At 37.0% G+C, this 10483-nt stretch overlaps 1 long non-coding RNA gene across 1 annotated transcript in view; it reads right to left on the reverse strand.

Moving 5' to 3' along the window:
- Nucleotides 1-8170: 8170 nt before the first annotated feature.
- The window catches only part of LOC126991664 (uncharacterized), a 2435-nt gene continuing 122 nt past the window's right edge, over nucleotides 8171-10483 (reverse strand). Inside the window, exons 2-3 of the long non-coding RNA XR_007745739.1 lie at nucleotides 9240-9408; nucleotides 8171-8222 (exon numbers count right to left, since the gene is read on the reverse strand). This is a non-coding gene — a long non-coding RNA (uncharacterized LOC126991664). The remainder of the gene's footprint in view (nucleotides 8223-9239; nucleotides 9409-10483) is intronic.

Consider the following 10483-nt stretch of genomic DNA (forward strand, 5'->3'; position numbering starts at 1 on the left):
GAGGAAATGAAGGGAAGGGATAGGAAGGAAAGGGAAGGGAAGGGATAGGATGGTAAGGGAAGGGATAGGAAGGGAAAGGAAGGGAAAGGAAGGGAAGGGAAGGGAAAGGAAGGGAAGGGATAGGATGATAAGGGAAGGGATAGGAAGGGAAAGGAAGGGAAGGGAAGGGAAGGGAAGGGAAGGGATAGGATGATAAGGGAAGGGATAGGAAGGGAAAGGAAGGGAAGGGAAGGGAAGGGATAGGATGATAAGGGAAGGGATAGGAAGGGAAAGGAAGGGAAGGGAAGGGAAGGGAAGGGATAGGATGGTAAGGGAAGGGAAAGGAAGGGAAGGGAAGGGAAGGGAAGGGAAGGAAAATGAAGGGAAGGGAAGGGAAATGAAGGGAAGGGAAGGGAAGGGAAAGAAATCACAAAAGGCTCTTAATTAAAAGCAATATATATATTTATTAATTAAGTTATTCAATATATTTACAAGCAATTTTTATACAAGGGGATATTGACTTAACTCTCTCTCTCTCTCTCTCTCTCTCTCTCTCTCTCTCTCTCTCTCTCTCTCTCTCTCTCTCTCTCTCTCTCTCTCTCTCTCTCTCTGTCTCTCTCTCTCTCTCTCTCTCTCTCTCTCTCTCTCTCTCTCTCTCTCTCTCTCTCTCTCTCTCTCTCTCTCTCTCTCTCTCTCTCTCTCTCTCTCTCTCTCTCTCTCTCTCTCTCTCTCTCTCTCTCTCTCTCTTTTATTTAAACATGTTCAGTACATTAGTAAATGGCAGTATTATTTTTCTGTGCTAAAGTTCCCCGACTTTTTCTCTTCTTTCTCCTCGTGTTATCCGTTTCTCTCTATCTCCTCTCGTTCTCTCTCTATCTCCATTTTTATTATAACTTTTCTCATCTTTTCTCCTACAAAATACCTCAATCCATCCAATTTCCACTTTATTTCTCCTCTTTCCTCTTGTTTATCCTCTATTCTCTTACCGTCCTCTTATAGAACGTTTTCTCTTCTTTCTCCTCGTGTTATTCGCTTCTCTCTATCTCCTCTCGTTCTCTCTCTATCTCCATTTTTATTATAACTTTTCTCATCTATTCTCCTACAAAATACCTCAATCCATCCTCTTTTCCTCTTTATTTCTCCTCTTTCCTCTTGTTTCTCCTCTTTTCTCTTTCCGTTTTCTTATAGAACAATCTCTCCTATTTCTCCTCGTGTTATCCGCTTCTCTCTATCTCCTTTTGTTCTCTCTCTATCTCCATTTTTATTACAACTTTTCTCATCTATTCTCCTACAAAATACCTCAATCCATCCATTTTCCTCTTTATTTCTCCTCTTTCGTCTTGTTTCTCCTCTTTTCTCTTACCGTCCTCTTATAGAACTTTTTCTCTTCTTTCTCCTCGTGTTATCTGTTTCTCTCTATCTCCTCTCGTTCTCTCTCTATCTCCATTTTTATTTCAACTTTTCTCATCTTTTCTCCTACAAAATACCTCAATCCATCCTCTTTTCTTCTTTATTTCTCCTCTTTTCTCTTATTTCTCCTGTTTTCTCTTACCGTCCTCGTATAGAACCTATTCCCTTCTTTCTCCTCGTGTTATCTGTTTCTCTCTATCTATTCTCGTTCTCTCTCTATCTCCATTTCTATTATAACTTTTATCATCTTTTCTAATACAAAATACCTTAATCCATCCAATTTTCCTCTTTATTTTTCCTCTTTCCTCTTGTTTCTCCTCTTTATCTTAGCGTCGTAATATAGAACTTTTGCTTGTCTTTCTCCTCGTTTTCTCCGTTTTTCTCTATCTCCTCTCGTTCTCTCTCTACCTCCATTTTTATTACAACTTTTCTCATTTTTTCTGCTACAAAACACTTAAGTCCATCCTCTTTTTCTCCTTATTTCTCCTATTTCATCTTGTTTCTACTCTTTCCTCTTACCGTCCCCTTCTAGAACGTTTTCTCTTCTTTCACCTCGTGTTATCTGTTTCTCTCTATCTTCTTTCGTTCTCTCTCAATCTCGATTTTTATTATAACTTTTCTCATCTTTTCTCCATTAAAATACCTCAATCCATCCATTTTTCCTCTTTATTTCTCCTCTTTCCTCTTGTTTCTCCTCTTTCTCTTACCGTTCTCTTATAGAACTTTTTCTCTTCTTTTTTCCCGTCTTATCCGCTTCTCTCTATCTCCTCTCGTTCTCTCTCTATCTCCATTTTTATTATAACTTTTCTCATCTTTCCTCCTACAAAACACATAAGTCCTTCCTCTTATCCTCTTTATTTCTCCTCTTTCCTCTTGATTCTCCTCTTTTCTCTTTCCGTTTTCTTATAGAACAATCTCTCTTCTTTCTCCTCGTGTTATCTGCTTCTCTCTATCTCCTCTTGTTCTCTCTCTATCTTCATTTTTATAACAACTTTTCTCATCTATTCTCCTACAAAATATCTCAATCCATCCTCTTTTCCTCTTTATTTCTCCTCTTTCGTCTTGTTTCTCCTCTTTTCTCTTACCGTCCTCTTATAGAACTTTTTCTCTTCTTTCTCCTCGTGTTATCTGTTTCTCTCTATCTCCTCTCGTTCTCTCTCTATCTTCATTTTTAATAACTTTTCTCATCTTTTCTCCAACAAAATACCTCAATCCATCCACTTTTCCTCTTTATTTCTCCTCTTTCCTCTTGTTTCTCCTCTTTCTCTTACCGTCCTCTTATATAACTTTTTCTCTTCTTTTCCTCACGTTATCCGTTTCTCTCTATCTCCTCTCGTTCTCTCTCTATCTCCATTTTTATTACAACTTTTCTCATTTTTTCTCTGACAAAACACTTAAGTCCATCCGCATTTCCTCCTTATTTCTCCTCTTTCATCTTGCTTCTACTCTTTCCTCTTACCGTCCGGTTATAAAACTTTTTCACTTCTTTCTCCTCGTGTTATCCGCTTCTCTCTATCTTCTCTCCTTCTTTCTCTATCTTTATTTTTATTTTAACTTTTCTCATAATTTCTCCTACAAAACACTTAAGTCTATCCTATTTTCCTCTTTATTTCTCCTATTTCCTCCTTCTCCTCTTCCTCCTTTTTCCGTCAACTTATAGAACAATCCCTCCTCTTTCTCCTCGATTTATCTGTTTCTCTCTATCTCCTCTTGTTCTCTCTCTATCTCCATTTTTATTACAACTTTTCTCATCTATTCTCCTACAGAATACCTCAATCCATCCTGTTTTCCTCTTTATTTCTCCTCTTTCCTCTTGTGTCTCCTTTTCCTCCTCCCGTCTTCGTATAGAACATTTTCTCTTCTTTCTCCTCGTGTTATCCGCTTCTCTCTATCTCCTCCCGTTCTCTCTTTATCTCTATTTTTATTACAACTTTTCTCATCTATTCTCCTACAAAATACCTCACGCCATCATAGTTTCCTCTTTTTTTCTCGTCTTTCCTCTAGTTTCTCCTCTTTTTTCTTACCATCCTTTTATAGAACTTTTTCTCTTCTTTCTCCTCGTGTTATCCGCTTCTCTCTATCTCCTCTCGTTCTCTCTCTATCTCCATATTTATTTTACTTTTCTCATAATTTCTCCTACAAAACACTTTAGTCTACCCTCTTTTCATCTTTAAGGAGGAAAAGAGGATGGACTTAAGTGTTTTGTCGGAGAAAAAATGAGAAAAGTTGTAATAAAAATGAAGATAGAGAGAGAAGAGGAAACTATGATGGAGCGAGGTATTTTGTAGGAGAAAAGATGAGAAAAGTTGAAATAAAAATGGAGATAGAGAGAGAACGAGAAGAGATAGAGAGAAGCGGATAACACGAGGAGAAAGAAGAGAAAAAGTTATAGAAGAAGACGGTAAGAGAAAAGAGTAGAAACAATATGAAAGAGGAGATATAAGGAGGAAACGAGGATAAACTTAAGTGTTTTGTCGGAGAGAAAATGAGAAAAAGAAGAGAAAAAGTTCTATAAAAGGATGGTAAGAAAAAAGAGGAGAAACAAGAGGAAAGACGAGAAAAAAAGAGGAAACTATGATGGCGTGAGGTATTTTGTAGGAGAATAGATGAGAAAAGTTGAAATAAAAATGGAGATACAGAGAGAACGGGAGGAGATAGAGAGAAGCGGATAACACGAGGAGAAAGAGGAGAAAACGTTCTATACGAAGACGGAATGAAGAAGAGGAGAAACAAGAGGAAAGAGGAGAAATAAAGAGGAAAAGAGGATGGATTGAGGTATTTTGTAGGAGAATAGATGAGAAAAGTTGTAATAAAAATGGAGATAGAGAGAGAACAAGAGGAGATAGAGAGAAGCGGATAACACGAGGAGAAAGGGGAGAGATTGTTCTATAAAAGAACGGAAAAACAAAAGAGGAGAAACAAGAGGAAAGAGGAGAAATAAAGAGGATAAAAGGAAGGACTTAGGTGTTTTGTAGAAGGAAAAATGAGAAAGGTTATAATAAAAATGGAGATAGAGAGAGAACGAGAGGAGATAGAGAGAACCGGATAACACGAGGAGAAAAAGGAGAAAAGTTCTACAAGAGGACGGTAAGAGAAAAGAGGAGAAACAAGAAGAAAGAGGAGAAAGAAAGAGGAAAATAGGATGAATTGAAATATTTTGTAGGAGAATAGATGAGAAAAGTTGTAATGAAAATGGAGATAGCGAGACAACGAGAGGAGATAGAGAGAAGCGAAAAACACGATGAGAAAGAAGAGAAAAAGTTCTATAAGAGGACTGTAAGAGAAAAGAGGAGAAACAAGAGGAAAGAGGAGAAATAAAGAGGAAACTATGAAGGAGTGAGGTATTTTGTAGTTGAAAAGATGAGAAAAGTTATAATAAAAATGGAGATAGAGAGAGAACGAGAGGATAGAGAGAGAAGCGGATAACACGAGGAGAAAGAAGAGAAAAAGTCCTAGAAGACGACGGTAAGAGAAAAGAGGAGAAACAAGATGAAAGAGGAAAAAGAAAGAGGAAACTATGACGGCGTGAGGTATTTTGTAGGAGAAAAGATGAGAAAAGTTATAATAAAAATAAGGATAGAGAGAGAACAAGAGGAGATAGAGAGACGCTGATAACAGGAGGAGAAAGAAGAGAAAACGTTCTATAAGATGACGGTAAGACGAAAGAGTAGAAACAAGATGAAAGAGGAGAAATAAGGAGGAAAATAGGATGGACTTAAGTGTTTTCTAGGAGAAAAAATGAGAAAAGTTGTTATAAAAATAAAGAGAGTGAACGAGAGGAGATAGAGAGATACAAATAAAACGATGAGAAAGAAGAGAAAAAGTTATATAAGAGGACGGTAAGAGAAAGAGGAGAAACAAGAGGAAAGAGGAGAAAGAGGGAGGAAACTAAGATGGCGTGAGGTATTTTGTAGGAGAAAAGATGAGAAAAGTTATATTAAAAATAAAAATAGACAGAGAACGAGACAAGATAGAGAGAAGCGGATAACACGAGGAGAAAGAAGAGAAAAATTTCTATAAGTAGACGGTAAGAGAAAAGAGTAGAAACAAGATGAAAGAGGAGAAATAAAGAGGAAAATTGGATGGATTGAGGTATTTTGAAGGAGAAAAGATGAGAAAAGTTATAATAAAAATGGAGATTGAGAGAGAACGAGAGGAGATAGAGAGAAGCGGATAACACGAGGAGAAAAAAGAAAGATTGTTCTATAAGAAAACGGAAAGAAAAAAGAGGAGAAACAAGAGGAAAGAGGAGAAATAAAGAGAATAAGAGGAAGGACTTAGGTGTTTTGTAGGAGGAAAGATGAGAAAAGTTATAATAAAAATGGAGATAGAGAGAGAACGAGAGGAGATAGAGAGAAACAGATAGCACGAGGAGAAAGAAGAGGTCGGTAAGAGAAAAGAGTAGAAACAAAATGAAAGAGAAGAAATAAGGAGGAAAAGAGGATGGACTAAAGTGTTTTGTAAAAGAAAAAATGAGAAAAGTTGTAATAAAAATGGAGATAGAGAGAGAACAAGAGGAGATAGAGAGAAGCGGATGAAACGAGGAGAAAGAGGAGAGATTGTTCTATAAGAAAACGGAAGGAGAAAAGAGGAGAAACAAGAGGAAAGAGGAGAAATAAAGAGGATCATAGGAAGGACTTAGGGGTTTTGTAGGAGGAAAGATGAGAAAAGTTATAATAAAAATGGAGATAGAGAGAGAACGAGAGGAGATAGAGAGAACCGAATAACACGAGGAGAAATAGGAGAGATTGTTCTATAAGTTGACGGAAAGAGGAGGAAGAGGAGAAGGAAGAAATAGGAGAAATAAAGAGGAGACTTAAGACTTAAGTGTTTTGAAGGAGAAATTATGAGAAAAAAATTATAATAAAAATGGAGATAGAGAGAGAACGAGAGGAGATAGAGAGAAGCGGATAACACGAGGAGAAAGAAGAGAAAAAGATCTATAAGAGGACGGTAAGAAGAAAGAAAAGAAACAAGAAAAAAAAGGAGAAATAATGAGGAAAACAGGATGGATTGAGGTATTTTGTAGGAGAATAGATGAGAAAAGTTGAAATAAAAATAGAGATAGAGAGAGAACAAGAGAAGATAGAGAGAAGCGGATAACACGAGGAGAAAGAAGAAAGATTGTTCTATAAGATGTCGGAAAGAGGAGGAAGAGGAGAAGAAAAAAATAGGAGATATAAAGAGGAAAAGAAGATAGACTTAAGTGTTTTGAAGGATAAATTATGAGAAAAGTTATAATAAAAATAAAGATAGAGAAAGAACGAGAGGAGATAGAGAGAAGCGGATAACACGAGGAGAAAGAAGAGAAAAAGTTCTATAAGACGACGGTAAAAGAGGATAAACAAGACGAAAGAGGAGAAATAAGGAGGAAATGAGGATGGATTGAGGTATTTTGTAGGAGAATAGATGAGAAAAGTTATAATAAAAATAAATAATATAACTTTTCTCATTTTTCTCTTTCCTTTCTTTCTCTTATAAAATCTTTCTCTTCTTTCTCGTGTTATCCGTTTCTCTCTATCTTCTTTCGTTCTCTCTCTATCTCCATTTTTATTACAACTTTTCTCATCTTTTCTCCTATAATATACCTCAATCCATCCTCATTTCCTCTTTATTTCTCCTCTTTCCTCTTGATTCTCCTCTTTTCTCTTACCGTCCTCTTATAGAACTTTTTCTCTTCTTTTTTCTCGTGTTATCTGTTTTCCTCTTTCTTTTCTCGTTCTCTCTCTATCTCCATTTTTATTACAACTTTTCTCATTTTTTCTCCTACAAAACACACTTATCCTCTTCTCTTTTTCCTTTCTCCTCTCCTCTTTGTTTCTCTCTTTCTCTTCTTCTTGCTCTTATAAACTTTCTCGTCTTCGTTCCTCGGTCTATCCTTGTCTATTCTCTCTCGTTATCTCTCTATCTTTTTTTTTTTGTTACAACTTTTCTCATTTTTTCTCCGACAAAACACTTAAGTCCATCTTAATTTCCTCCTTATTTCTCCTCTTTCATCTTGTTTTTACTCTTTTCTCTTACCGTCGTCTTATAGAACGTTTTCTCTTCTTTCTCCTCCTGTTATCCGCTTTTCTCTATCTCCTCTCGTTCTCTCTCTATCTTCATTTTTATTTCAACTTTTCACATCTATTCTCCTACAAAATACCTCAATCCATTATATTTTCCTCTTTATTTCTCCTCTTTCCTCTTGTTTCTCCTCCTCAACATTCCGTCAACCTATAGAACGTTTTCTCTTCTTTCTCCTCGTGTTATCCGTTTCTCTCTATCTCCTCTCGTTCTCACTCTATCTTCACTTTTATTAAAATTTTTCTCATTTTCCCTCATACAAAACACCTAAGTTCTTCCTCTTTTCCTCTTTATTTCTCCTCTTTCCTCTTCTTTCTCCTCTTCGTCCTCCCGTCCACTTATAGAATAATCTTTCCTCTTTCTCCTCGTGTTATCCGTTTCTCTCTATCTCCTCTCGCTCTCTCTCTATCTCCACTTTTAAAAAGACTTTTCCTGTTCAGTGCCTGTCTTAACTTTCACAAGAGGCATTATAGAGAATTGTATTCCCTTCCAAGGTATTTACAAGCTATTCAAACCTACTATTCCTCACCCAAGAACCCCTATACTACTACTACTACTACTACTACTACTACTAACCTGTTATGGGGTCGGTCAAGCTTGAATAGGTCATGGTAGGAGTGGTCTTCTGGTCATTTTGGGGGGGGAGGGGAGGTCTCTCATCTCCTCCTCCTCCTCCTCCTCCTCCTCCTCCTCCTCCTCCTCCTCCTCTTCCTCACTTCCATCCTCCTCCTCCTCCTCCTCCTCCTCCTCCTTCTCTTCGCTGCTTCCTGTAAGAGTGAAGATTATGGTAAGAAGCAATTTTTATAGGCCTGTCTTTCAACCGATATTCCGGCAACCACAACCAACCTATCACAACCAAAATCGGTACCAGGATAGCCAAAGGGTGTGTCTACCAGCCCACCAAGGCCCATCCATCTACCATGCACGCCGGTTGAATGGTAGGGAAAAATGTTACAGCTGGTAGAATGAAAATGGGAGGATTGGAAAATTTTGATAGGCCTAACTTCGTACCACTATAACTGCTGCCACATTGGAGTTAGGAACACGAATTTTGGTAGGAATGAAGGTCTACTACCACTCTAACTACCACGCAAGCTACATTCACCTACCACACATACAAGCTGAGTTATATACAAAAATGTTAAGTGTTATGACATTCAGAAAAATATAAACATAATTTTTCACTCCCCTAATTTTGACCTGCTATAATTCCTACCACACTCAAGTTAGGAACACGAATTTTGGTAGGAATGAAGGTCAACTACCACACTAACTACCACGCAAGCTACATTCACCTACCACACAGACAAGCTGAGTTATATACAAAAATGTTAAGTGTTATGCCATTCAGAAAAATATATCCAGGATTTTTCACTCCCCTAACTTTGACCTGCTATAACTTCTAACACACTCAAATTAAGAACACGAATTTTGGTAGGAGGGAAGGTCAACTACCACTGTAACTACCACGCGAGTTACATTCACTTACCACACATACAAGCTGAGTTATATACAAAAATGTTAAGTGTTATGACATTCAGAAAAATATAAACATAATTTTTCACTCCCCTAACTTTGACCTGCTATAACTCCTACCACACTCAGGTTAGGAACACGAATTTTGGTAGGAAGGAAGGTCAACTACCACTCTAACTACCAATCAAGTTACATTCACCTACCACACATACAAACTGAGTTATAGCAGAAAACGTAAAGTGATATGACAACCTTAAGAATTAACTACCACCACCACCACAACTACTACTACTACTACTACTACTTACATTCTGAAGTAGACTAGCACTCCTATGAAGACTATCGCCAGGATGAGCCCGAAGAATAGTCCGATGTAGAGGCCGGTGTTGCTAGCGGTAGAAGTAGAAGTAGTACTCACACTACTACTACTACTACTACTACTATCGGAGCCTATGGTGCTGTAGGCATCCTCTGGACCTGGAATAGTACAAAATAGTTAATAGTAATAGTAGTATTCATGGTAGTAATCTGTCTCTCTCTCTTTCTCTGTCTCTCTCTCTTCTACTACTACTACTACTACTACTACATCTGAGGGGGTTAGGAATAGTCTAGTTAGTCTTAGGATAGTCTTATTACTAGTATTCAACACTCAACATAAGCTATTTCTACTACTACTACTACTACTACTACTACTACTACTACTACTACTACTATTACATCTGGGAGGGTTAAAAATAGTCTAGTTAGTCTTAGGATAGTCTTATTACTAGTATTCAACACCCAACATAAGCTATTTCTACTACTACTACTACTATTACATCTGGGAGGGTTAAAAATAGTCTAGTTAGTCTTAGGATAGTCTTATTACTAGTATTCAACACCCAACATAAGCTATTTCTACTACTACTACTACTACTACTACTACTACTACTACTACTACTATTACATCTGGGAGGGTTAAAAATAGTCTAGTTAGTCTTAGGATAGTCTTATTACTAGTATTCAACACCCAACATAAGCTATTTCTACTACTACTACTACTACTACTACTACTACTACTATTACATCTGGGAGGGTTAAAAATAATCTAGTTAGTCTTAGGATAGTCTTATTACTAGTATTCAACACCCAACATTAGCTATTTCTACTACTACTACTACTACTACTACTACTACTACTACTACTATTACACCTGGGAGGGTTAAAAATAGTCTAGTTAGTCTTAGGATAGTCTTATTACTAGTATTCAACACCCAACATAAGCTATTTCTACTACTACTACTACTACTACTACTACTACTACTATTACATCTGGGAGGGTTAAAAATAGTCTAGTTAGTCTTAGGATAGTCTTATTACTAGTATTCAACACCCAACATAAGCTATTTCTACTACTACTACTACTTCTACTACTACTACTACTACTACTACTACTACTAGTACTACTACTACTACTACATCTGGGGGGGTTAAAAATAGTCTAGTTAGTCTTAGGATAGTCTTATTACTAGTATTCAACACCCAACATAAGCTATTTCTACTACTACTACTA

The sequence above is a fragment of the Eriocheir sinensis genome, unplaced genomic scaffold, assembly GCF_024679095.1.
Source record: "Eriocheir sinensis breed Jianghai 21 unplaced genomic scaffold, ASM2467909v1 Scaffold317, whole genome shotgun sequence".
NCBI lineage: Eukaryota > Metazoa > Arthropoda > Malacostraca > Decapoda > Varunidae > Eriocheir > Eriocheir sinensis.